Source organism: Idiotropiscis lumnitzeri, chromosome 4, assembly GCF_059441095.1.
Source record: "Idiotropiscis lumnitzeri isolate Australia: NSW breed Sydney's pygmy pipehorse chromosome 4, RoL_Ilum_1.0, whole genome shotgun sequence".
In the NCBI taxonomy this organism is placed as follows: domain Eukaryota; kingdom Metazoa; phylum Chordata; class Actinopteri; order Syngnathiformes; family Syngnathidae; genus Idiotropiscis; species Idiotropiscis lumnitzeri.
This window is the reverse complement of record NC_142394.1, coordinates 483,971-505,696: the sequence shown is the minus strand read 5'-3', so window position 1 is coordinate 505,696 and position 21,726 is coordinate 483,971. Positions and strand designations below refer to the sequence as shown.

The 21,726-nt window shown below is 40.8% G+C and overlaps 3 pseudogenes; 1 reads left to right on the top strand and 2 right to left on the bottom strand.

Moving 5' to 3' along the window:
* Positions 1-4,691: 4,691 nt before the first annotated feature.
* Positions 4,692-5,926, top strand: LOC148337734 (uncharacterized; annotated as a pseudogene).
* A 1,164-nt stretch (positions 5,927-7,090) lies between these two features.
* LOC148337733 (uncharacterized) lies at positions 7,091-16,817 on the bottom strand (annotated as a pseudogene).
* A 1,467-nt stretch (positions 16,818-18,284) lies between these two features.
* LOC148337732 (uncharacterized) lies at positions 18,285-19,614 on the bottom strand (annotated as a pseudogene).
* Between the last annotated feature and the right edge of the window lie 2,112 nt (positions 19,615-21,726).

Below are 21,726 nucleotides of genomic sequence, written 5' to 3'. Positions count from 1 at the left end.
CCGCACACGCACCCCCCCCCCCCCCCCCCCCCACACACACACACACGCACCCCTGCACACGCACGCACACACACAACCAATCTTATTTAGTGTAAGTGACAGATTTGAGAATTAATTGGTCCAGCGGTCCTTCTGCCTTTGGAGCACTGATCACGCAATATGTTGAAACAAATGCTGCAACAGTGGTCATGCACATATGCAACTCTCTTCTGCAGAAGTATTCAAATGATCTATTTGCATATATTTTATTCTGTTGTCGCTTCATGAGCTGCAACAGCAATTTATTCAATTTCTGTACAACATTATTATTCATTTGGAGTTGTGAATCGACATCCAAAGGATGTCTAATCAGCTAGGCACTAACTATATAGGGTTTTATGGAGCAGAGCAGCTGCCTTCTGTCATAGAATATAAGTTGTATCGTAATATGATGATAAATCAGAATAGACTACAATGATAAAAGTTGTAATTGAAACTCAATGTGAAGCTCAGCTCATCGTCTCAGCAGGCTTATCACTGCAAGTAATGCCCCTGCTTTTGTCACCTTGATTGTTAATCCCATAAAAATAATGGCCTCGCTGTGCATCACTTGCATGGCGTTAACTTGTGAATTCAATCAGGAAGAAAGTGGTACATGTCTTAATAAATCACAAAGCAAGGGGGTTTTCATGTTAAATTATTGCAATCTAATTAAATCAAATAGTGTCAGATTGTCGTTTCCAGGATGCTCTGGCAAAACAGATTAGCACATGCTACTGGTTTGACAACACTGTCAGGAGTCACATTTTGGCATGAATCATGCATTCAAAGCTCTGAAGTCTTGGGGAAGCCCCCAATTTGTTCTAGTTTAAATTTTTCTGAAACAATTAATCCAGACTAAAAACCTCTGCCCTCATATCACATCTTCGTAAAAATCAAGCCAATTAAAGACTGCCTTAAGTGTACTGAACAGCCCAGACAGAGATGGGTGTTTTTTCACATCGGCTTTCCACATCCTGCGTCCATCATCGTATTTCTCCTTTTTGCTACCAGTGGAGATCTTGTGAGAGATTGCCGCCAAAAAGGGGTGACAAAGGGGTGCAACTACCACAGAAGTGCTACACACAGTGATGAGACATGCAGGAGAAAAACTGTAAGATAAGCTGAAGATCATAATAACCTCAAGTAACCTTATATAATCAGTTTGTGTATTTCTAATCATGTTTTTATACACTAATTGCATTAATGATTGCACACGCACACACACCTATATTTTTGCTTCTGTTGTCTAATAAGTTTCTATTTCATTGTAAGCCATGATGTGCTAGTTTCAGTTCCGTTATGAGTCTGCTTCAAGCTCTAATAAAAGAGGAGGCGGCGGGGCGGAAGGCCAGAGGGTGCGCGGAGCTGAACTGAGCGGGTTGCCTGTCTGCTCTTGGCCTCTCTCCCTGTCGCGACCGGTAAAAACGAACAACCTTGCCTGGTTTCTTCTGGCCTCGGTCACCTTTTTAATATCAGTAAGCTCTCCCAAAAGGCGTCAGGGCATTTAAACCTGACATTTATCTGGTGCCCGAAACCCGGGAATCTTGTCCGGACGGATGTGATCGTCGTGGGACCCTCGGACGCCACAGAATCTGACGTCAGCGCTTCCCCGTTGAGGAAGTGGGTCTCCGAACTCCTGCTTCGGCCGCCCGCCCGGAGACGATTCCCTATCGGACTAGGCTGACCCGGAAGGCAATCGGGTATTGTGTTTCAAAATATTTCGTACCACCATTTTAAAACGTTAAACGATTAAAGAATTTTACCACAGTAGAAGAAAGTGGATGTGAGTGAGACAGAGCGAGAGAGGGGCGTTGGCCAGCCCGTAACCGTCCTGTCAGTACGGATAAAGCTGCACTCTATTAAGGATAAATTAAACGTCTTCTAGGTGCGTCGAAAACCTGACTTCGATTCCGATCGAAGTAGAAAATAATTGAATTTCCTTGAAATAGAGTAGAATGAATTAAACGTCTGCTAGGTGCGTCGAAAACCTGACTTCGATTTTGATTGAAGTAGAAATAAATTAAACGTCTTCTAGGTGCGTCGAAAACCTGAGTTCGATTTTGATTGAAGTAGAAACCGTCCTGTCAGCTAAAATAAAACCGATAAACGGAATAAAACGGATAAAACTGCACTCTATTAGGGAAATAGAGTAGAACAAATTAAACGTCTTCTAGGTGCGTCAAAAACCTGACTTTGATTTCGATCGAAATAGAAAGAATTCTGGTAAAGATAGAGAAATAAGAGGTCTACTCACATTTTTATAATAAATTAAGGAAATAATAAGATAATAATGCATTGTTTTTGGTGTTTTTTATTATTTTTATTTGCATTGGAATTTCTTTGCTAAACAAACTGCACGTTTGACTGAGAAGTGATTTAAAGTTGATACTTGTGTGTGTGTGTGTGTGCGTGTGTGTGCTGATAGTGTGCGCTGCGCAGCTGTGTGTGTGTAAGAGAGAGAGAGAAAAAAAAAGGTTAGTGGTTGAGTGTGAGTGTGAAAGATTGTGGGTGTGTGAGTAAAAATAACGGACTTCAGACAACAACGGAAAATGGGTCAGAACTTGCCCAAAGAGTTGAAAGCAAATCCAGACGTGAGGTTTATGAACGGGTATGACCCGGATTGTTGCCAATTTCTGGAGAAGTGGGTGAAGAAATATGACTTTAAGCCACGCCTGAAGGATCCGGCCAGTTTCGAAGCAGTGCGTAGAGCATTGGCGGAAAAAAGAAAAAACATCAATATATATATATATTGAAAAAAAACATTTCAATATACCTAGTGAAAAATAACAAAGCTGTCTCCACGCAGAGCTTGTCTCTGGGGTGACTTGGTGGAGGCCCCTTGCCTCGTTGTAGGAGGGGACAGCCATCCTTACCTCCCGGATCTTCATGTGTGGTGTGTATGTGCACGTGTTGGGGCAGGGGCAGTAAAGTCCATGTGTTTTTAGGTTTCAGTGTCCAGTTCGAGTTCGTCATTCTCAATATCAATCAGGTTTTAATGGTACATTTGGGCAACAAACATCTGATTAACCATCGTCTTTGTCATAAAAAATAATGCAACATGAACAGACTACACATAACAAAATGAAAACTATAATTATCCCGATAAATTGTGTCTTTCAAATTCTTCATAGTGGTCATAACATGAATAATTGTTACATTTTTATTAAAAATGTAAAAGCAGTAATGTTCTCCAATCAGCGCTGAAATTTCTTTATTATGTACGTCATTAATTTCAAAAGAATATATAATCTTTTTGTTCTGAGGCTTATCTGTGGCTGGTTGTGTGGTTCTAATGTACGTGTGGTCCGAGACTCTGACTCTGGTGGAGATCCTTTCCGAGGGACTTGCGTCGCTAGGCTTATCAGCAGGAAACCGGAGAAGCTTGCACTGCGACTGGTGGATCCAGCCGCCACGCCCCGCGACCTTTGTTGCCGTCGGGGTCACTGCCATCACCTGGCGACGGCCGTCTCAGCATTCACTGTCCCAACGAGGTCGTTTCAACACCTTAAGGAAGGTTTGGTCTCTCACACGGACGTGGTTGCTCTGTGGATCAGAACACACTGGCCAGTAATTGTGTCGTGTCTATGGATCTTTTTCGGTCAAACATGTTTTTCATGTGGACTGGGACTGATGTGCCAGTCACTGGTGGTTCTGATGATCTAATACTGGTAGCAAGCAACAGTGATCTACTTAATAAATTCAAAGACACCATGAAATCCAGATTCAATATGAAAGATCTGGGCAAAATATCGTACTTCTTGGGCATTCAGTTTGAGCAAGAGGGTGAAGAAATCAAAATGAGTCCGAATAGGTGCATCATCAAGGTGCTTGAAAGATTTGGAATGTCAGACTGTAAACCCAGATACACACCAAGTGAACCAATACTGGGGGTGAATGAAGAAAATAACAATAATGAAATTGTCAACCCTAAAGAGTACCGTGAGATTGTAGGTATCCTGATTTATGCCATGGCTTGTACAAGACAAGATATCAGCTGGATAGTGAGCAAATTGTCACAAACACTGGCAAAGCCAAAGGCAGAAAATTTAGTGACTGCTTTGAGATATCTAAAAGGTACCATGGATTACGAATTAATATACAAGAAAAATGATGAAGATTTAAACCTAGTGGCTTTCAGTGACTTTGATTGGGCATCGTCTGTAGAAGACAGACGTAGCACTATGGATTACTGCTTCAGCATGACAAAACAAGGCCCTGCAATTTCATGGAAGTCGAAAAAGCAGCCTATAGTGGCTCTTTTACGGAGCCCCTTAGGGGACATGGAAGAGAAAAAAAAAATTGCGTTCCCTCGCAAACTTTGCAGAGAACGCAAAGTTGGGTTTTTTTTCCGAGTGAATGTTTATTTATTTTTTGATGCACGTTTATGTACTTCCGGGTCATCTTCCGTGTAAACAAACGCAGCAAAGATGGAGCATGTTCACCCGTGGGCGAGTTTAATTGAATTTTACTTTGAAATTGGCTTGAAATACAAAGAAATAAAATCAGTTCTGGATATTAAGCATGGTTTTCAAATAAGTACAAGACATCTGAAGCGAGTGCTAAACAAAAAAGGACTATTTCATCATAAAACGTTCACTGACTTGGCAGTCCTGGTTGACTTTATTAGAGGTCAATTGCAGCGCTCCGGACAGTTACACGGGTACCGATGGATGTACAGTAAATGCAGAGAACATGGACTTCGAGTCAGGAAAGAGGATGTTGGTCTGGTGCTGAAAGAGTTGGACCCGGGTGGAGTGTCCTTAAGGCAGGCACGACGTCTGAGACGACGAAGCTTCTTCTCTAAAGGGCCAAACTTTATTTGGCACCTGAATTCCTATGATAAAGTGAAGCCATTTGGAATTTGCATCAATGGGCATTGATGGCTTTTCAAAGAAAATAATGTGGCTCAATCCCTACACAACAAGCAGTGACCCGAAGTTGATTGGAGGTTACTACATGGAAGTTGTGCAGCGTGTAGGGGGTTGTCCTCGAATCGTTAGAGGTGATCTTGAAACTGAAAATGGCCATAAAGGTTTCCAGCGTTTCCTTGTCCCCATACCACCAGGAAGCACCCTTGACATCTACTTGGATGGAGCCAGTACCGCCAATCAAAGAATTGAATATTGGTGAGGGTTTCTTCGCAGCCAGTGTATGGAGTTCTGGTTATCACTCTTCACAGACCTTAGAGACAATGGCTTCTTTGATGCTGGATTTTTGGACAAAAGCCTCCTGCAATTTTGTTGCATGGGACTTATTCAGGTGAGTTACTACATTCCAATATAGTAATTTATTAAATGTGTATTTGTGCATATGAGAGTGTGTTAATGGGAATAACAAGGATAGGAAATAAAAACAGGATGTATAGGGGAAAGAAGATGGTGGTACGTGTGTGTGGTGGGTTTCACAAAGTGAAGATGAAATGACCAAGATAAACAGAGATGGAGGAAAGGTGGGATGAAAGTGGGAGTGAGTGTCAAATAAGGAGAGAAAGGGGGCTTTATGCTATAATTTCTTGCTCATTAAAATTGATTTGACTGTGTAGCTCTTCCTAAATCTATTTGCATATTATTTTCAACAGAATGAATTGGCTGAGACTGCCCATGTTTGGAACTCCCATCTCATTAGGCCCTCAAAGAACATAAATGTCCCCAGTGGTCAGCCCAACGTGATGTATGCTTTACCTGAACTTTATGGGACAAGGGACTTCCTCTCCCCTGTTGACAATGAAGAAGTTCAACTGTGCAAAAACCAGTGTGTTTTTCGTAAGACCATGCCTTGTGATACGGATGTATTTGCATTGTGTGCTGTGTTAATGGCCCAGTCTGATATGACTCTACCAAGAGATCCATATCAGGCTGTGAACTTGTATTTGTACCTCAAAGAGGCCATCACCGCAATTCTGTAATTCACAAGCATTACGTTTTCAGTGGCCATAAAGATTCATTGTTGGTGAAACTATTTTTCCTTCCAATCACCAATCATGTGAGTATGGTATCCATATTTTCTTTTACATTCAAATTAAAACATGGCATACACTTTCTGTCTTGGTCACTGACTTCAGCCACAATTTCTTAACCTAACTGCATGTTAAATAATATTTCTGCAGACAGCTGTTGTGGAATGCGCTATTTAAATGAAGTTGTTTTGTATTATCCTAATTGAGATTTTAGAAACTTGCCTGTTAAAGATGATGACATAATTGTCACTCCCTGCTTCGGTCAGCAGGTGGTGTCATGTGTTTAAAAAATGCAGTATGTTACACTGAAATAGAACAAATTTTATTAGCAATCACAAATTCTTACAAACATCAATTTACCTGACAGAAAGGCAACGTTAGGATATCTGTTCACGAACAGCCTTTGGATGCAAATGGAATGGCAACTGGATACTGTTTCTCGTAACAGAGCAAATATTTTTTTTAACAATTTAGAATGTATGAACACTACATATCAACAGCAATTAACCATTCGACCCTTGATGGGCAACTCTGGGTCTTCAAAAAAAGTGTTGTGAGTCTTGGGACATCTTTTTTTCCCAATTGCTATTTTTAATTATTATTTAGAAACTTCAACGGACCTGAATTAGGGAACTTTGGGGAATTTGGAGGGAAGCCGGAGTACCCGTAGAACAGCCATGCAATCATTGGAAGAACAAGCCAACTAAACACACAAAGGACCTCAAAATTGTGGAACGTGATGATCACTCGTACAACATGCCTTTTTCAAAGCTGATTTAACAAAATCAAATATATATAACTGCAGCACAGGATGAGAAGTTATCACATCCATCTAAAAAGTTGCATGCTCAAATCCAGTCTTCAGCCTTCTGCGTGGCATTTGGCATGTTCTCTTGACCATGTGGGTTTTCTCCATGTGCTCCAAATTTCTCCCACATTCCTGGTCCTGGTCTGGTGAACAATCTACGATGTACCCCGCCTCTCACTCAAAAATAAGATAGTGCTCCATCTAACATGGAACAATCATAAAAATAAGTGGAGCAGAAAATGTGGAAACTATGGCAGTGTATTAATGTACAAACAGAAAGGCCTGCTCTCTGCATGGTGTCAGATTTAAATAATGTCCATTTCTATGTAGTTACTGGACAGAATGTTGTCAAACTCTGCGCGGAATTCAGGGTAAGAGCTGTATGTGCATGGTACTTCAAGTGTGGCTCCACAGGTATGGGCAACAGGCCTTCTGTTCAGTCCACTTTCACTATTGAAGCATACCAGAATTTTGTCAACACAGATGACAGAGGAACCAGTCCAGAAATGCAGGATTTTTTCAGCTTTGGTTTGATCAGCATTTTTTACATAACGTTGGAGATCGTTAAAGGTTGCTTGCTCTCCTTGAGACATCACCATCTTTGTTGTTTCAAGCAGTTGCAACACTTTTTTGCCTGTGGCCTTCTTGGAGTCATACAAGGGACAGCACACTTTGCTTATCGAGTAATTTGTGATGCACAAGTATCATTATTGTGGCGAAACAATCAAGTATAAACTTGGGCTCTTGTAGAAGGGCTTTATGAGCCATTGTTTGAATGGCAGGCTGTAAGCTAGTCTTTGGTGGGAGGAAATGGGGACCCATCCTTGTAAATACATCAAGCAAGTCCTCTTCATCACTTTCCTCCATTGTGCCCTGGAGGCCCTTCTCAACTGCTGATCTCTCAATGGGAGGAAGGTAGTTAAGGAATGATGATGTAAGGATGTCTACATCAACTGAGTCAATGCCATGGGTGCAGGCTAACATGAAAGCTTTTGATAGCCTCACTGGCATGACATCATGGTCTAACAGCCCTTTCACCCAGATCCGGCCAACCGCTTGCCATTCAGCCTCACAAAAAATCTGCCCTCAGCCTTGGAACCCGCTCTGTTTCCCCCTCACACTGTTCAATAAATTTTTCCCAGAATGCAGTGTAACCTTCCCTTGACACACCAGCATCATCAATATGTTTTTTATTTACAAACTTGTGTTTAATATATTTATTGAAGTTTAACAACATAGAACCCCCCCCCCCAAAAAAAACCCCACCCCACACAAATTTAACACCCCCCGTCTCTGTCACAAAAAAAAAGAGAAATCAAATCACAAGCATATACAAAAAGACCAACAGGACATACAGATGCCAGGATATTCCACATTCAGTCATAAACCTTTGATGATGGTCGATCATAGAATGTCAAAAAAGGCCCCCACACCTGATGAAACTTCTGTTCAGAGCCCCCCATCACACATCTAATCCTCTCAAGTTTTAGGTGTAATAATACATCTCTAATCCAATGCAATACTGTAGGAGGAGCTGCATCCTTCCACTTTAGTAGAATTAAGCGCTGCGCCAACCAAGTTGAGAAAGCAATAACTCTTCGACCCCCGGCAAATATTACTCCAATAATGTTGAATCTTGGGGCAGAGCCAAAACATATATATTAAAGTAGGTTCGAAAGATTTACATTGGTCACAAGTGGGGTCAATGTGTGGGTAGATATGTGCCAATTTAGATTTGGGAAGATGTGCTCTGTGCACCACCTTGAACTGGATAAGTGAGTGTCTCGCACTCAATGAGGAAGAATTGATCCTTCTCAACATATCAGACCAGTCTGCCTCATCGATAGTGATCTGAAGATCCCCCTCCCAAGCTTCCTTAATATTAGACATAGTAGGGAAACCTAAGGGAAAAATCAAACTTAACATCATAGATATCTTCTTTTTCTTTGTTGGATTGAAAGATAGCAAGTCGTCAATGAAAGTATTAGGGGGTTTGTCTGGGAACCCTGTGATGGAGCCTGAAGCAAAATGCCTCACCTGCAAATATCGAAAAAAGTTTGAGGCAGATAAATTATAAATATCAGACAGCTGGCAAAAAGAAGCAAATTTGTCCCCAATAAAGAGATCATTAAACGTTTTAAGCCCCTTCTTATGCCATAAATTAAATGTAGAAACCTGCATCGAAGGGGGAAAAAAAACATTGGCCGCTTTTGGACTCGACAAACTAAAGTGGTGAAGATCAAAATACCTCCAGAATTGTCGGCAGATTTTAACAGAGTTATAGACAATAGGGTTGTGGTATGGCACATTCTGAGATAAAGGAATGGGCACACCAATTATAGCTGGTAATGATAAAGAACCACATGAAAGCCTCTCTAACTCCACCCATTTTGATCCGACCCCATTAGCACCATAATGCACCCAAAAGGACAAACAACAAAGATTAGCAGCCCAATATAATAACGAAAATTAGGAAGTGCAAGACCGCCTCTGAAGGTGTTCTTTACGCAGACGGGGCCTTTTACCACTCCAGATGAAAGATGTAATTTAAGAATCCAGCTTCTTAAAATAAGTACCAGGGATTAAAACAGGGATGGCCTGAAATAAATATAAGAATTTGGGTAACACCAACATTTTTAAAATGTTCACCCTTCCAACCAACAACAGTGGAAGGAGTGACCATCTAGACATATCTTGTTGCACCTTAAGTTGGAGGTCAGTGAAATTACACTTGAAAAGATCACAGTAATTCCTTGTCACTCTAATACCAAGATAAGATAAACTATGCTCAGAAATCATAAAGGGCACTGACATGTTCTGTAATTCCACTTTAGTCATATTCAAAGGCAATATCTTGCTCTTATGCAAATTCAGTTTATAACCTGAGATTTCCCCAATTCTTGAGAAAAGGTCCTGAAATTGCGCTATAGTTGTTCCAGCTCTGGACAGATATAACAGAAGATCATCGGCATACAAAGATATTTTATGTTCTACGCCATATCTTGTAATACCATGGATAGAATGGTTATTCCTTATGGCAATGGCAAGTGGTTCGATAGCCAACACAATAAGAAGAGGGCTGAGAGGGCAGCCATGGCGTGTACCTCAATATAACCTAAATAGCTCGGAGTAGTGGTGATTAGTTAATACCACAGAACATGTGTACATTAACATTAACCCATTAAATAAAAGTATGACCAAAACCAAATCTACGCAAAGTTTCGAATAAATAACTCCATTCCACTCTATCGAATGCCTTCTCAGCATCCATAGAGAGAAGACATTCGGAGTCCGATTGACAAGGAGTGTACAAAACATTCAATAAACGACGAATGCCAAAAAATGCAAGCCTGTCCTTCACAAAACCTGTCTGATCCACGGATACAACACACGGCAAAACCTTTTCTAAACGAAGGGCCAATACTTTTATAATCACAATTTAGAAGTGAGATTGGCATATAGGATGAGCATTCCAAAAGGTCTTTTTCCTTTTTGGGAAGCAAAGTTATACAGGCCTGGTTCAGGGTGTCAGGAAGTACCTCCCTGGCAAAGGAATCTGTACATACGTTAGTGAAAAATGGTGTTAGTTGCTGAGAGAATGCAACATAAAACTCACTCTGGAGGCCATCCAAACCAGGAGATCTGCGGGGTTGCAATGATTTTACTGCTTCCATTATTTCCCATTGCTCTATTGGCATATCCAATGAAGAGACCTGCTCTGGAGACAAAGTTGGAATCGACAAATCCCTAAAAAAAGTCGAAATAAGCGAGGGGTTGCATGGAACCTCAGAGCCATAAAGGTCTCTGTAGTAACTTTGAAATGTATCATTAATTCCTAGCTGGTCAGTGACAGTCAGACCATCCTTGTTTTTCACACCATTAATAATTTTTTTAGCTCTTCAGTTGGTTAGCAAGTAACTTCCCTGCACATTCCCCATGTTCATAAAAACTACTACTGTTCTTTATAAGCAAATATTCAATTAAATGAGATGTAAGTATCTCATACTCTACAGTAAGCCTCAATCGTTCTTTGCATAGATCTGGGGAAGGGGATTGTGCATTCCTATTATCTAGATCAGCTATCTTATTTTCCAAATCTTTTTGTTTACCCTGTGAGGCCTTCCTCCTTCCAGCCACAAAAGATATCACCTGCCCCCCCTTAAGTATGCTTTGAGGGCCTCCCAAACTATTGAAGGGGAGACATCTGGTGTCATGTTAATGTCTAAAAATAAAGAAATTTGGTCAGATATGAAATCCCAAAATTTTTCATCTGATAACAAAAGCGAGTTAAACCTCCACAGCCGTTTGGGAGCCATAACATCGGGCATCTTAATTTTAAGTTAAAGAGGTGCATGGTCCAATACCACTATAGGTTGATATTCACATGATAAAATTTCAGACGTCAACTTATTATCAGTGAAAAAATAATCAATTCGACTGTACGTTTGATGACAATATGAAAAGAAAGAATATTGCTTGTCCTTCGGGTGCAAAAAACGCCGGATATCCGAAATCCCATAAGGCGAAAGAAAGGACTGAACATAGGTGGCAGATTCAGATATTACATATCCAGGCCTGACAGAGGAACTATCCAACACAGGGTCCAGACACAAGGTAAAATCCCCTCCAAGAATGAGTTTCTTAGAATTTAAACAAGGGAGCAAATTAATGATACGAGAGAAGAATCCAGGGTCATCACAGTTCGGAGCATAAATATTAGCCACTATAACATTTACCGTACCAAGTCTCCCGGTTACAATAACACATCGGCCATATGGATCAGCTATAGTTTTCGAGGGTGTAAAGGTAACAAATTTACTTATTAATACAGCAACGCCTCTGGCCTTACTTTGAAAAGTTGAATGAAAAAGTTGTCCCACCCATCCACATTTCAACCGTGTATTGTCTGAGTTCTTAAGATGTGTTTCTTGTATAAATGCTATTCCAGCACCTAAATTTTTCAAGTGTGTAAGGGCCTTTTTCCTCTTCACAGGGTGATTCAAGCCTTTAACATTCCATGTAAGAATATTAATTGAACTAGCCATTCTCAACAAACTAGGAACAGAATATAGATATAAACATATGTGCAGGTAAATCGATACACCACATACATCCGGTGTACCACTTGTAGCCCAGTTACTCTGGCAGAATACCATAAATTATACAAAAAATATATATAAACAGCACATTGGTCCATTAGTGACAGTGATTGTAACCCACCCCATAACCCCCAGGTGACACTAGCTGCTAGAACAAGCAGCACACCTACTCTACCTAATACCAATACTTCCATATCTACTTCTACCTAAATAACATCCCATTGTGCCGCTTAATGAAATGTAAGCCAAAATCCACCAAATAACAGTACAGTGAACCCTCGGTTATCGCGGTTAATGGGGACCGAGACCACCCGCGAAAACTGAAAATCCGCGAAGTAGCGGCGCACCTTCAAAAATGCTTAAAAAAAATATACAATATATATATAATAAATATATATATATATATATATATATATATACGGGTAGAGAGAGAGAGAGAGAGTGAAATTCATGTTATAACAAAAAAAACAAATTATTATTAAAACGTATTATTTTTTTATTCCCCAGCCATTCTTTTTGTATTTATTTAATTACTCCGACTTTTACCTGCTGGTACGCCGTCCGGTGTGCCCTGTGAAATGAAAGGTGGCATTCTTTATTTATTTATTTATTTATTCATTCATAACTGACAGCCTCGCGCTCCGCTCGTGCCCGGGCGGAAGAGGTGCTCCAATTCGGCTTAACTGTGACACACGCCCGCCATCCTCCCCCGGAGCTTCCATTCGGTTAAACTTAGGGGCCGCTTGGAACCGCCCGTGCCCGGGGAAGGTGCTCCACTTCGGCTTACTGTGACGCGAGCATGCCCTCCTCCTCCGGAGCTTCCATTCGGTTAAACTTAGGGGCCGCTTGGCACCGCCCGTGCCCGGGGAAGGTGCTCGTCTACGGCTTAACTGCCACGCACGCCGGCTGGAGCTCTGGTACGGTCCGAACCGCGCGAAACGTCGCCACCAATCGTGTCCGGGGGAACGTGCTCTTCTTCGTCCACTCTCCTCTTCACCCACGCTCTTCTTCGGCGCACGCCGGCCGTCTAACCGCTCCAGCGCCCCGTCGTGCCGCTCGGCGAAACTACAATGCCCCCGAATATTTTTTAGACCCGCGAAAGGTGAACCGCGAAGTAGCGAGGGTTCACTGTATTCCAATTGGAGACAGAGGGAAAGAGAGCAAGATTTTGAAGAAAAAGTCTCTTAAATTCCAGAAGAAATATATTTTTACCATTGCCCATCCCCCAAAAAAATAAACAAGAAAATTGAACCTTAAAGATAAACTGAATGCCTTGTGTAAATTACACTATGAAAATAGTAAACCTACTTTAAAAAAAATAAAGAAAACAATTACAATAAATAGAATTTTAAAAAAGGGAAGGAGAACCAGAAAAAAAAGAGAGAAAAAAAGGGGGGGGTCAGTCACACAAGGTCCAGAAGTCATCACCAACAGTTCAAACGTCCCTTGAATCTTCGACGAACTTTTAGTTTAAAAAAAAAAAATAAAATAAAATACTTACGCACATACATACATTATATATATACATACATACATATATATATATATACATATATATATATATATATGTATTAGGGCTGGGCGATATGACCTCAAATCAATATCGCGAGAAATCGAGCAATTTTACCTCGATAACGATAAATGCACAATAAATTTCCACGTGGACTAAAATCAAAATAAATGCAGGAATTGCATATTGACTGTTTTTTTTATTGACCAACTGGTACACTTTACTTTCAATGAAAAATAAAAGTACAAAAATCATTTGTATGAACATTCCAAATAGCTTGCAGGGTTCGCGGTTAACTTTAAAAACTGCTTGCCCATAGGGCAAGTGCCACTAAAATTTGCCTTGCCCGAGTGGCCAAATTACTTGCCCGACTTGGGCAAGTGACAATTTTTTTTCTCTAAGAATAAAATGTTTATGGTTGTAAAATGTGCGCCACAAATGTAAATAAACATATAATCTGATAAGCATAAATTAATCTTGTTTTCATCATCAACCATGAAACCCTACTCACAAGAGCAAATGTATCATCCTGTGCAGTTATTGAAAATGTTAATTGTAGTTTTAATAATTAACAAATCTGCATGTTAAATTGGGAAAATGATATTACAGCAATCCAGATGATCAATTTTAAGTCCAGGAGAGCGTATTAATTGAGGAATCACATGAGTAAATTATGAGTGTGGCAAATTTGTGTATTCCTTTAAGACCAGTGCCTGTGGTGCTGCCTCCATAAGTTTCATAGCATAAACAGAACACAGTCACTGACACTATGTCAGGTCACATCATGGAGCTAATGAATTAACAGCCAATAATCAAATATTACTCCCTTCCTTACTCACAACTGAATTGTCTACTTAAAAATATTCGAGCTATTTTAGTCATGTCAGAGGAATCCGAAATGTTCGGATTTGAACGAACTCGTCGCCACTTGTAAACAGGCACAGAAGGTAAGAAAACTTCCGGCTGTCAATTTTCGGCCGAAATATCGTAGGTTTTTGTTGTGTTTTTCAAACTTCAAATGAGGATGCTACGACAGCGAGTTCCAATACTGCGGGATTTATTGACGTCCACTTTAACTCGACATTCACTGAACTAACTGATCCCCGTAGCACCCGCCCATTGCCCCCGATAAGGCCAATGGACCATACCAAAACATAAGGGGGTGTCTGGGTTAAACCATCACCATACAGTGCACACAAACAGATCACACCACCGTTTTCGTCAAAATTAAAGATATTTGGCTGCTTTAAAAAATGCTTGCCCGGTCGGGCAAGTTGCCCATAATTTTATCTTGCCCGTGGCCAAATTTCACTTGCCCCGGGCAATCGGGAAGCGGTTAACCGCGAACCCTGAGCTTGCTTTGCATGACTTGAACAATGTCACAAAGAAAAAGGGTCCCTCTTGCGAAATCTTTTTCTGCAAATAGATTGCGCCAAGATGCTCTCATGATGTAAATAATGGCAAATAAAAAAAACGCTAAATAAAATGAAAGAAAATGTCAATGCAAGCCAAATAAACAAGTGGGCATTATCGGGGAAAATGTGCCGTCTCGAGTACTCTGGTGCGCAGTCGCCACTTGTCATCTATGTAATGCACAGTTAGGCTCAATCAGGGATCCATGTTGCGACCCGACCACAAGTCGGATGTAGATGCAAAATGCTTGACATGTCTAAGCTCCCGGCCCGATGTAGTCCATATCGGGAAATACGGCTTTCATGAAGCGTTTAAATCCTGTGCGCGCCACGTAACTAGAGGAGCTTTATCTTTAGCTATGTGCTAGGCTATCGCGTCCACCTCTGAGACGTTCTCTCGTATGGTGTCCCCTCCGTTCATGTGCTGTTGTCACTTGTCGAACCTTGCTTCTCACTTTGAACTTTCAGCACAGCATGGTTGTGTTGTGGGTGGTGAGAAAGCTTCTGGATTTGAATCGCCAGCAACGAGAGCGACAGACGGGTGGAGTCACATGACTAGAGGCGCTGTAGCGGTCTTAAAGGGGCATGAACATTGCCGCAGACAAAAGGCTTTTCTTTTTTTATTCACCGAATTTACCGACATGGGCAAAATGATTTCGGTCATTGTAATAAATTTCGGTAACGGTAAATTTTCGGTTTATCGCCCAGCCCTAATATGTATACATATATATATATACACATACACACATACACATACATACACACATACATATATACACAAGCATACATACACACATACATACACAAACATATATAAATACATTTTAAAAAAGAAAAAAAAGACAGTCACACAGTGTCAAGAAGTCACACCAACCGCTCACACATCCCTTGAGTCTTCAACGAACTTTTAATTAAGAAAAAAGAAAAAAAAAGACAGTCACACAGGTCCAGAAGTCATCACCAACCGCTCAAACGTCTCTTGAATCTTCGACAAACTTCTCACCTTCAGTCACCGAACCAAACGTCTTATACGTGCCGTCAGTGGTAATTCGAAGCCGCACAGGAAACAACAACGAAAGTTTAAGTCCCCTCTTGTACAAGGCCGACATCACTGCCGAATATTTCCTCCTTTGGCTCACCACGTCGGGGCTGTAGTCCTCGTAGATCCTGAATGTGCTGTTTTGGTATTTAAAGTTACGTCTCTTCCGTGCCTCACAAACCACCAAATCTTTGTTTTGGAACCGATGGAAGCAGATAATAACTGGGCAAGGTTTACTACCATCACCTGGCTTCGGAGCGAAGCTGCGGTGCGCACGATCCAATTCTAGAGGTGATGGGAACGCGTCCCGCCCAAAAACATCCTGAAAAAATTGTGAGAAGAACTTGCTGGGCTGTGTACCCTCAATTCCCTCGCGTAAACCAATAAGACGGACATTATTCCTCCTGTTTCTCCCCTCCAAATCCATTAGCTTCGACGTTAGCTTTGTGCTATCGCCCAGCAGTCTTTCACAACAATCCTCCATTTTAGCCAAGCGCTCGTGTAGTGATTCGGCGTTAACTTTCAGGGAATCCAAACGCTCGCCATGACTATTGGCAGTCATTTGGAGTCCATCCAACTTCCCATTCACTTCCTCAAAAGACTTTTTTAAATCCGTGAGCAGTGAATTTTGCAGCTCGGCTAGCGAGGCAGCCCTGCTAATAGTAGCGGAAGCAGCATCCGACTTGTGTTTTCTGTTCCCTTTGGAAGCTTTAGGTGGCATCATGCAGTGAGGCGCTACCAAATGACGGAATAAATTTAAAAAATATAATCCAGGGAGAGCAAAAAGCAGTTTGGAATGTGGGTTATAAAGTTGAGTAGCGGGAGGTTGAGTGTTACGCAGTCTACTCCATGCTCGCCAAACCGGAAGTCTTTATTTACAAACTTAATCTTTAAATTGAATTCCATTATGCTACTGTCCATAAACACTGACAAAAGATCATCAACAACCTTTATCCTACAAATCGATGCCATGTTGTCCTTAGATCGCTATGGTTGTCAGGTGAGGTTGACGGGACAGGAGACTGCTTGAAATTGAGAGCACGTTTTGTGTTTGATTTGGTCCACTGTCCTGAAAGAATAAACATTCAAACAACAAAAATACTGTTTAGTCAACATAGCAGAGGTGAAATGTGAAATGAACTTTGACGATAATTGTGTGAGGATCAAAATAATGCCTGATCCTATGTGTCCTATCATGCATGTAAAAACCTAACAATAATAATAATGCATCATATTTAAATAGCGCTTTTCTGGACAACCAGACACTCAAAGTGCTCACAATGAATACATTATTCATGCACTCATGCATTCACACGATGGTTGTGTTAAACTACATATTTGCCACAACTGTCCTGGGCAGGTTGACAGAAGCGTAGCTCCGAGTGTGCGCCTACGGCCCCTCCGACCACCACCAAAGCCATACATTATTGTGAGTGGCTGTGGAGGACACATGATTGTATGGAGTGGGAATCGAATGGTTGTACCTCTGACCTGGCCCCCACCTCCCAAAAACCAACAAAAGTACTGTAAATAGTCAAGTTAAAATTTATGTTAAGGATTAACATTAAAGTGTTGCTTTAGATTCTTTAACAACAAACATTTCCTTGTTGGGGCCAGAATGAATGTATTATTTGACACCACTGTTGCCTTACTGGGCAGCGCAGTATGGAGGGTGCCCGCTGTAGACGAGGGATGTGGTGTGACCTGTGAACCTTTAAGTTTCATGATTATTGCACCTGTGCGGTGAAGTGTGGGACTTGGAAGACAGCAGAACAGTATTTGACCAGCTCACAACTAAAACAAACTATTCTACAGATTCATTTCTTTGTAGTTTGGAATGGAGGACGAGGACGAATAATTTTGAGTCCAGCACATGTGACAAACAAATGCACGTTAATCTTGTTTACATTAAATTGACAACTTGGATCACCATTCGTTCAATTGTGACTGCGTCTTTAACCCCCGCATAAGTGGCTTATTTTGAGACAACGGAAGGCCACTATATTCCGAAATTATATTTTTGTTTCTGTTTTAAAGGGATTCACCATTTAAGCATTCTTGCAATTCTCTGGAAGTATGTTTTATATATGTGATGTTGCACAAAAACTGAATGCTGCTTCTCCAAGATAATGTTCCCCTCAATCCCTGAAACTGTAAATGCAAACTGTAGGACAAAATACGATATTATATTACTTAACAGTTGTGTAAAATAAGTCAGTAGTTTAGAGTGTGTGTTTGGGGTAACTTGCAATGGAGCCTACCTGTGCAGTTTCCATCACCTCTTGTTGAGTGGACTGTCCAAATTGCGAAGGCAGATCATTAGCAGCAGGAGGGGCAGAGGAGGTTGTGAAGCCTGTTCGGTCCCACCATACATCCCAGTACTCTGAAGAATTAATTGAACACAATGTATTAAATGATAAACGTATTATTCGTTGAGCCTCAAGTTAATGGCCTTATCAAACAAAAATCTGCTTCTTCAAAAGTGTCATGGGAGCTGTATTCCATATCTGTTTGTGAGAATCCATTTGGAACTGCTCTAGTCATGTCCATAATTTCAAAGCAAGCATCAGGGAAGTCTTCAGAATTTGGGAGATTAATCCAAACTGCATCCTGTCCGTTTGTGTTGGTGTCTGACTCCTTCCCCTGGCCAATGTTTGTTTCATTATTTGCTGTTGGGGTTGAAAAAGACGGTTGGGATTTTTCTGCTTCTTCTGCTCTCCCAGTCTCAGAACGTCCTGGTTGTTTGTTTAACCTTGCTTGTAATTGCGGACTGCAACAAATACAATGAACTCTAACACAAATGTCTGCAGCAATTTAAAGTCATGTAATGGTAAACACTTTATTATGATTGAATGCTGGGCAAACACTACAGATTAGGATAAAACACATTAGTAAGAGTATTAAATAGTTGTGAATTTTCCCTCAGTCTTTGTGATGCATTTTTTAGCAAACATGTTCATTGTTGGCACACGTTTTTGTTTTTTGAGGAGCAAAAAGACTTCACTTCTGTTTTACTTAAATCGAGCATAACAAATAATGCATCAACTGGCACAAACCTGTTGGCCTATGTCACTGTCAGATGAGTGTCCGTGATCCAGTACATTTCTATCACCTCCGTCAAGGTGAGATCCATCTTCATTCAACTGTGAAAGTCCTCCCTCCATGTTGGTGACAGATAAAGTATCTTCACTGTATTCATCCACTTGACATGTGGAAGGAACTTCTTTTGTGCAAATGTAAAATCTCAGCAGCTTCAGTTTGTTTTTTTTCATAGTCTGCCAACTGTTTCATCTAAAGTAATCTGATTTCTTTTAAAGTCACAGACCTCAAAAGTAAAGTCACCAACTGATCCTTTGGTTGAGCTTCCATCTGGGAAAAATAACTCTTTTCCCAATTCCAAAATCTGAGCAACAGTTGTTGTTTTTTTCCATGATGGCATGCCTTGTTCCTCCACCATTGGTTGTCCTAACTTGATGGTATTCATTGCCATAAAAATGGAGCCATCCTATTTCAATCTTCCTGCAACTCTATTCCGCAGAATCATTTTTTCTCTTGCCATTCCACTGTCGTGGTTTCGGAGCACACTTGGAGTCCCACTGAGGGCACCTTTTTTCCTTTATCTTATTTTGTCCCTTAATGTCTGGATGAGAGTTTCATTATCAGCTCTGGGCATTTTCTGTCGACAAAAGCCAAGGACAGCTACTCGATCACCGTAGGAAGTGATATACTTGCCCAATGATTCGTCAGTCAAAAGGGAAATTACTGTCATGTCAACCCGCAAATATTAAATATGAGAATAAATACTTGCAATGTTAACTTACTTAATAACTTATTTTGTATATATTCACATGAGTAATGGCACACAGCAGTCATAATTAAATGTATTCAATATTAAACATCTGGAAGTGGCAGCACATTTACTATTTTTGTAACATAGTTTTTAATTTGTGTTAAATATCTTCAATACTATAAGAGCATTAACAGTGCAGCAAGACTAGATAGAAATGCAAGCTTCACCCCTCCCCCAGTAACAACAGTTGTATGAGTTATTCATTCGCGAACGTCATCTCTGGTTGGCGGCAAAGATATATGTCATATGCAACAAATAACAGATAGTAATACACCAACATAAATCATGTCGGCATGGAGGGAGATAAAGCAATGCCTTCGTTTCTGTGGAAACAGTTTGGATTGCCGTATATAGCATTTGCAAATGCAGAGCGAAATATAACAGGAACACGGCTATTTGTCCTTGTGTCTCAGCCATCACCATGACATCGCAAACAGCAACAAACTGAATGAAGCAACGTTTACACAGCAAAAAGGTGTTGCTGCTATCTTTGTTCAAAAACTTTATCACAAACCTCTTTGTGCTCAAAGAATTACTTACTGCCAGACCATGTAGACCAGCTGATATTTTTGAAAAAGAATTTTCATGCCTTCGGCAAAATTGTTTACTGTTAAATACAGTTGTTTATTAAAGAGAACAATCACATGTTAATTTAATTTGAAAATATGCAAGTTTAAGACGTGTATATAGGTTTTTATTGAATATTATTCTGATATGTGAATCACTTCATCAAAATGGTTTGTTTACATTGATGTTTTAATGCATAAAATAACAGCTTATTCTGATAATAAGGTATGAAGATAAAGATGTCCTTTAATAGTCCCACAATGGGGAAATTTGCAGTGTTACAGTAGCAAAGATATAGATCACACAGAGGCAGAGGCATAATGTAACCATTAATATATAACATTAGCAGCAGACATTCATAAAAAGCATGCAAATATACACAGTATATATGTATATACACAAATTATGTGTCAGGTTTTGGCATGGTGGAGGATAAGGTGTAGGAATTACGCAAATGCAGGGAAGTGAGGGAGGAGTAACATCAAGGGGTATTTAATGTAAAGAAAACAAAAAGACAAACAAAGTACTTGGATGAACAAACTATTAAATCACAAAGTAACAGGGATCAACATAGTGATGGGCACTCTAAAAACAAAGCTCCGGCGCACGTTTCAAACCCGGAAATAAAATTGCCTCGGAAGTGTTCCGATGTGCCGTTCAGTCCGGAGAAAAACACATGACCTGTGATGTCTGAAGCAATAACTGCTTCATTCTTTAAATAAACTTTATCCATCCATCCACCCATTATGTGTACCACTTCTCCTCATGAGGTTGCGGGGGGTGCTGGAGCCTATCCCAGCTATCTTTGGGCAGTAGGCACGGTACACCCTGAAATGGTTGCCAGCCAATCGCAGGGCACACTTAGACGAACAACCATCCGCACTCACACTCATACCTAGGGGCAATCTAGAGCACATGTGTCAAACTCAAGGCCCGGGGGCCAGATCTGGCCCGCAACCTCATTTTATGTGGCCCGCAAAGGGCAAATCATCTGCATCAACTTCGTGATTCTAGCATATTTTCTTCACTTTTAACAACACTAAGATATGAGATATTGCCATTTAATTGTTACCAATCTACCCCTTTTAAAATAAATTGAAAGATTGTTGAACAATTACTTACTAGTTTCTGATTTCAAAACTGGCTTTCCAATCAATTTATATGGGTTCACAGTCATACCGGCCCTCTGAGGGAAACCACAACTACGATGTGGCCCGTCCACAAAAATGAGTTTGACACCCCTGATCTAGAGTGTCCAATCAACCTGCCACGCCTGTTTTTGGAATGTGGTTGGAAACCGGACTCCCCAGAGGAAACCCACGCAGGCACAAAGAGAACATGCAAACTCTACACAGGAAGGCCGGAGCCGGAATCAAACGCACAATCTCTGCATTGTGAGGCCATCGTGCTAACCAGTCCGGCCACCGTGCCAGCCCTGAATGAACTCTAGTAAAAACCTAAAAA